At 34.5% G+C, this 7,349-nt stretch overlaps 1 pseudogene; it reads right to left on the bottom strand.

Annotated features, from left to right (window-relative positions):
* Positions 1-5,328: 5,328 nt before the first annotated feature.
* Positions 5,329-5,447, bottom strand: LOC118605381 (annotated as a pseudogene).
* Positions 5,448-7,349: the final 1,902 nt, after the last annotated feature.

Genomic DNA, 7,349 nt, shown 5'->3' with positions numbered 1-7,349 from the left:
TAAATGAGCAAAATGCTAAATTAGTACCCCACACATGGTACTAATTTAAAATGCCTATTTTATCAAAGACTGACACTCTGTCTCTGTCTGTATCTCTCTCTATATATGTATATCTATATATGTGTATATATATCTATATATGTATACACACATACATTCACACACATGCATACCTATATATGTGTATATATGTGTGCATATATATACACAAAAGTGTAAACTGTTCTGTCCACTCATATTTGTCTATCCTCACATTGATATCACAATGCACAGTATTTTAATTGCTATAGCTTTGAAGCATTTTATGGTTAGGGATTGCATTCTTTCTTGTGCCACAAAATAACAGAAAACTGCCAACAATGACTCAGTGAGATGAGAAGTTTATTGTTCTCGCATAACAGGAAGCTGAAAGATAGTCTAAGGCTGATATGGCCCTTGCTGACATCAGGAACAGAGGCTTCTTACATTTTGCTCAAGTCTCCTGAGTGTGATTTTCATCCTTATGTTGTTGCATCATGATTGCAAGATGATTGCTTCACCTCCAGCACCACATTTATGTTTCAGGTAGGAACAGAAAAGAAAGTGGAGAGCAGAATACATGTATGGGAACTGATCGTGTCTTCTGTTAAGATTTCCCAGAAGCCCTGTTTAGTGACATTAGTATGAACAGCAAAATATAGTCACTCCTAACTACAAAAAAGTTTGGGAAATGTGCATATTATTGAAGTATATTGCCTTAAATAAGGCAGAGGGTAATCTTAGTAAAAGTAAGAGAAAAACTTGGTGCGCCACCTCCCTCCTTCTCTCTCTTACACACACACACACACACTCTATACACACACACACGCACACACACACACACATATATATGCATATATATATATGTAAACACACACAAATCTGGTAGCAAATTTTAATTTTATGCATTCTTTTCAAAATTTTTCATAGCATTTTGCAAAACATTTATTCAGGGTAAACTTTAAATTCAGAGATTAGTTTAGTGATAATTGTTAGCTTTATAAAATCGAATAAAAATGCCTATGTTTATTCAGTTCTGCTTGAATATTCTGTTAAAATTTTACATTTTTCTTCGTATGGTTCTCATGCATATTTTGCTAGGTATTTTCTAGGTATTCTAGATTTTATTAGTGTTTAGATTTTTAATGTAATCTTTTTATCCTCTAAATTGTTTTTGTTTTGCTAATAAGAGAAAAACTGTGACTTTTATTTATTAATCACATACCAAGCTATCTTACTGAATGCCTTTATTAGTTATAATAGATTTTTCAGTTGATTTCCTTAAGTTTATACATGTAAATAATCATATCATCTGTAATTAATAAAAATCTTATTTACAGTCAAACATCTTTTTTACTTTTTCTTGTCTTATTACATTATCTCAGGAATTGAGGGGGAGCTTGCTAAAATAATTCAGAAGGACTGTGTTAAATTTCATTAAGTGTTCTTCAGTTATCCTTTAAAATAATTTGGTTGCTTTCTAAATTGTTTAATGGAGTGAGGTACATTTAAAATTTTTTCCTGTGAACTATCTCACATTTCAGTGAAAAACCCTGTTGATGTTGTTATTCATGTTATTAAACTGTTTGATTTGATACCCTGTAGTTTTGCTCTGTACCATTCTACATATGTTCATAAAATAATTTGACCTATTTTTTTTCATTTTTCTTCTACTCACTTTTGTTCATTTTTTGTATCAGGATTTTACTAGGCTCATAAAACAAGTTGGTAAGTTTTATGTCTTTTTATATGATCTTGAAATTTTATGGAATATAGGAAATATTTAATCATTGAATGTTTATTAAGAATTGTAATAAAAATTTTTATGTTTAGTGCCCATTTTAGAAGTTTATTTTAAAATTTCTCATCATTTCAGATTTATCACTTCTTATGTCAATGTTGGTAATTTTTAATTTGACTTCTATATCAATTTTATTGGGGCGTAATTTAAATACAATAAATTATAACCACTTTAAATGTACAGTACATTAAGTATACGACCACTTTAAGTGCGACATTTGACAAAAGAAAAATACCATATAACTATTTGTTCATCAACACACAAAAGAAATGCTCAGAGAAGAGGCTGAAAGAGAAGTCAAAAGCAACCAATCAAAAGAGAGATGCAATTGTTCGTGTCAACGAAACTGTGGATGAGAGATGGGCATTCTCTGAAGAGCCCACAGCAATGCCCTATGAGAGAAAGTCAGCTTTTAACCGACAATCAGCAGTGCCATCAGATCTGGGAGGAAAAAGAATGGCAGAGATGATAAAGGCTCGGTTCATCCCTCTGGCGACCAAATCAAAGTTGTGATGGAAACAAGGAACAAACAGCAAGGAAAAATCACCTGGGATCTAGATGAACAAGCCAAGAAATCCAAGAAAGCATCCTGCAATCGCAGAAGATAGGATGGACGAAGATAAGGAGCTGCCTAGTCTTAGCAGCTGAGATGGAGGCTGTGGTGGCAGCAGCAGCAGACACCTTATAAAGGGGCCACGTCCGCAAGTGGATTTTCCTGGTGACAGACCTGCTCACTCTGAGCACCAGTACCTATTTGGCTGTGTGCAGGGGGCACCAGGGACTTACAGGGAGACATCGTTGGAGTGAGGGCTGAGGGGAGAGTCTCTGTATACATAAGTATTGGCGGTATCCATTACTCCCTGTTGAGCCCTCCCCCTTTCCAGTGCACCAGACACTGCACCACCATAGTGGTGATGTCATCAAATTGGTATCAGAGGTCACTCGGAACAGAGGATTCCCTCAAACCCCACCTCCTCCAACTCGTGGCCCCACCTAAGCCACATCCAGGTATACCTTCAGTGAGTCAGGTGCTCCTTACTAAGCAGCACCTAGACTCACACTGGAGGTAGCTGGCCTCCATTTCTGGTGTGGCCTTTTGAGGAAACTATAAGCACAGCATCTGTGGATTGCTTGCTGAATCTTAACAGGTGGACCCAGAGGAGCAGAGGTTTAGGCTAAATTTGGCCTGCAGCTGAACCCCTCTCAGGACTGTGCCACTGGATGGATACCTACTTCACAAATCCATGCTAATAAGACCAGGAGACTTAGGAGCTTTGCTTAGAACAGAGAAACAGAAATGGAAAGGCAGCCAAAATGGGAAGAAAAAGAAGCAGAAACCACATGAGAGAACAGAAATCCAGTTATAATGGAGTCAAGTAATCTAACAGATGCAGAGTTCAAAACACTAGTTATAAAGATGCTCAAGAACTTTTGGGAAGTATAGATAAAATCAACAAAGAGATAAAAAACATAAAAATGGAAATAGAAATTATAAAAGGGAAACAGTCTGAAGTGAAGAACACATTATCTGAGATGAGGAGTATATTAAAAGGAGTAAACAAAGGAATAAACAAAGTGATTAATGAAAAGGATCAAATGACCTAGAGGATGGGAAAGACAAGGACACTCAATCAGAATGGCAAGAGATAAGATGCCAAGACTACAAAAATAACTTAAGAAGCATATGGGACACTATTAAGGGTCAAAATATCCATCTGATCGGTGTTCCTGAAGGGAAACAAGATGTAGAACAGCTGTTTGAATAATAGAAAACGTCCCTAACCTGGTGAAGGAAATGGACATAAAACCCCAAGAAGTTCAGAGAATCCCAAAACCAGGGATTCAAAGAGGCCCACACCAAGACACAGCATAATTAAAATGTCAAAGGTTAAATACAAAGAAAATATTAAAAGCAGCAAGAGAAAAGCAGAGAGTTACCTACAAGGGAGCACCCATGAGACAGAGCTGATTTCTCGAAAGAAACTATGCAGGACATATGATGAAGACCCAGGATCTATAACCAAAGAACTCTATCCAGCAAAGCAATCATTTAGAGTTGAAAGACAGATAAAGAGCTTCCCAGACAAAAATAAACTAAAGAATATATCACCACCAAGTCAGTATTACAGAAAATGCTGGAAAGACTTCTTTAAGAAGAAAAAACAGGAATAAACATTCCTATCAATAAATACCTCAAATGGAAAAGAATTAGGTGTTCCAACTAAGAGTGGATGAATGAATAAAAAAACGAGACCCCTACAATTTGCCTACAAGAGACTTACTTCAAATTAAAAGACACACACAGACTAAAAGGAAGGGAAAACGATATTGCTTTGATGGACCTAGAAGATACTTAAGTCAGACAGAGAAAGATAATCACTATATGATTTCACTTATATGCAGAATCTAAGGAATAAAAAGAACAAATTAATCAAAAACAGACTCACAAATATAGTGAACAATTTGGTGACGGACAGAGGGGAGGCAAGGATGGGGGACTGGGAGAATGTGGTGAAGGGTTAAAAAGGTGCAAATTAGTAGCTTATGGATGGTCATGGGGATGGGAAGCATGGCATAGGGAATGCAGTTAGCATTAATATGTTGGCTAGATGGAGGGCCATGGGAGGGAGGGAGCATTATCTATATATAGATACCTACATAGATATCTAACCAATGTACTATATATTTGAAACTAATTAAAATAAATAAATTTTAAGAAAAGATACACAATACGTACATCATCCCAACTAGTGCCCTCAAGACACTTTGCGCTTGATTACTTCAAGCCCTAGATGACCACTGATCTGCTCTGCCACTATAAATTAGTTTTGCTTATTCTAGCATTTATATAAATAGAAGCATACTGCATGTACTCTGGATTCTTCTGCTCAGCATAATTTTTAAAAGAATCATTCATTCTATTGCATGAATTGCAGTTTCCTTTTAATTGCTGACTAATAATCCGGTGTATGAATAGATAACACATTTTCACTTGCCTGATGAAGATACTCGAAATGTTTTCAGTTTGAATTTATTACGAACAAAACTGCCATGAATAGTTGTGTACAAGTGTTTTGTGAGCAAAGCATTATTTTTTTTTAGAAATTAGTTGTAGAATTACTGGGATAAGTGGTAATGCATGTTTAACTTTGTAAAAAAACTGCCGAACTTTTCCCCAAAGTACTTAAAACATTTTACACTCTCAATACCAATCTATGAAAGTTCCAATTGTTCTATCTTGATAAAACTTAGTTTTGTCATCTATTTTAATTTTGACCATTTTAGTGAATGTTTTTAATTGCACCCTTAATTTGCATTTTCCTGATGAATAATGACTTTCAGCATCTTACATGTACCTATTGGCCTTCCATATATCTTCTTTCATGATACATTCATTTATCTTTTGCTCATTTTTTATTTTTTAATTTTTTTAGGTGAGGCAACCGTTGGTTGACCTCACAGATTGCAAGGACATTGTCAGCTTATAATCCCTTATTTTTTATTTCTTACCCCTACAGCACTTGGTCTTCCGAGGTGGTCTCCCATCCAAGTACTAACCAGGCCTGATCCTGCTCAGCTTCTGAGATCAGACGGGATTGGGCTTGTTCAGGATGGCATGACCATAGACTATCTTTTGCTCATTTTTGATTTGGGCTATTTGTCTTTTGATTATTAAATTTTAGATGTCATCTTCATATTCTGGATACAAAATCTTTGCTAAATATAAGATGTGCAAATATTTTCTCCCAGTCTGCAGCTTAATACCTCTTCTTAAACGTATCTTTCTAAGATTAGAAAGCTTTCATTTTAAGTCCAATTTATTAATCTTTTCTTAACAGGTAGTACTACTTATGTCCTAAGAGATCTTGTCTAGCTCAGTGTCATAATGGAACCTATAATATTGGTCTCCTTGCTCCTTAAAAGTGTATAGTGCATTCTCAACTCTGGGTATCTGTAACTGCTTTTCCATTTACCTGGAGTAGGGCATACTCTTTCGTAGATCTTTGAATAGCTTGTTCCTTCATTTCAATCAACTTTCTGCTCAATGTTACCTCCTCAGAAAAACTTTCTCCCTCCCAAGTTACTCTACTTTTCCTATTTTTACTTCAGAAGGTTTATTATTTGAACTCTTATATTTAGGTCAATAATCCATTTTGAGTTAATTTTCTTATATAGTATGAGGTAAGTTTATAAATTAATCTTTTTGCATGTGTACATCCAAGTGTCTCAGCACCATTTGCTGAAAAAATTATAGAACCATCTTGCCATATTTACCAAAAAGTAATTAACCATACATATAAGGGTATAGTTCTGAACTCTAAGTTTGGTTTCATTGATATATATGTATAACCTTACTCCAGTACCATATCATCTTAATTACTATAGCTTTATATTAAATTTTGTAATTAGAAAATATGAATCTTCCAAGTTTGTTTGGTTTTTTTTGTTCAATATTGTTTGGGTTATTCTGGATTCTTTAAATTTCCATATTAATTTTAAAATCAGCTTATCAAGTAATGAAGAGAAAAAGTCAGCTTAAAGTTTTTGATATAGATTAAATTAAATTTGTAGATCAATTTGAAGAGAATTGTCATCTTAACAATAGTGAATCTGGCAATATATAAACATTGAATATCTCTCTTTAAATATTTTTAAAAAATTTTAACAATGTTTTGTAGTTTGCAGTGTACAAGCCTGACACATCTTTTCCTAAATATATTCCTCAGTATTTTGTCTTTTGTGACACCATCGTAAATGTAATTGTTTTAAATTTAAGATTGTTTATTGCTAGCATATAAAAATAATTGTCTTGTATATTGATCTTATATCCTGTGACCATGCTGAATTCATTTCTTAGTTTTTTGTGGATTCCTTAGAATTTTCTACATATAGGATTATGTCATTTGCAAATAAAGACAGTATTATGACTTCTCTCCCAATCTGGATGCCTTTAATTTTATTTATTTATCTATTATGTATGTATATATTCATGTATTGCCTTGTTGTGTTGGTTAAAAGCTCCAGTACAATATTAAAGTGATGAGAGCAGAAATTCCTGATCTTTAGAGAAATACAGACGTATTTTATATAATATACATGACTCTTTTTTTGTTTTAAATAAAAACCTTGGGAGAGATAAGAAGCCTCATCTAAAACAAAAAATATGAGTTTGATTCCTTTCCTATCCAAGGTTTCCAAATGTACTTGAAACTAACTAACCAACAAAACTTATTTTTGTTTGTATACTTTCTCTGCCTAGTCCGGCTTGACCTCCGGAAACTATTTTAGTTCGAGCTCATGAAACAGCTGGAGAGATCAGACTGCTCCATAGGCTCCCCACCAGAAAGAGTGGAAAAGAAGCGAGATGACAGTAATCTCGAAATTTCTCTCACAATCTTCCTGGACATGTGGCCAGTGATCACATGACTAAACACTGTAAGGTAGGAAAAAGGACCAAGAAGATAAAGAGGAAATGATGCCATGGTGTTTTATACTGCCATAAGATAACTTTCACAATTCTGAGGAAAGT

Source organism: Rousettus aegyptiacus, unplaced genomic scaffold (assembly GCF_014176215.1).
Source record: "Rousettus aegyptiacus isolate mRouAeg1 unplaced genomic scaffold, mRouAeg1.p scaffold_m13_p_1, whole genome shotgun sequence".
Taxonomy (NCBI): domain Eukaryota; kingdom Metazoa; phylum Chordata; class Mammalia; order Chiroptera; family Pteropodidae; genus Rousettus; species Rousettus aegyptiacus.
Note: the sequence above shows the minus strand (reverse complement) of the source record. Positions and strands in the feature narration are given on the sequence as shown.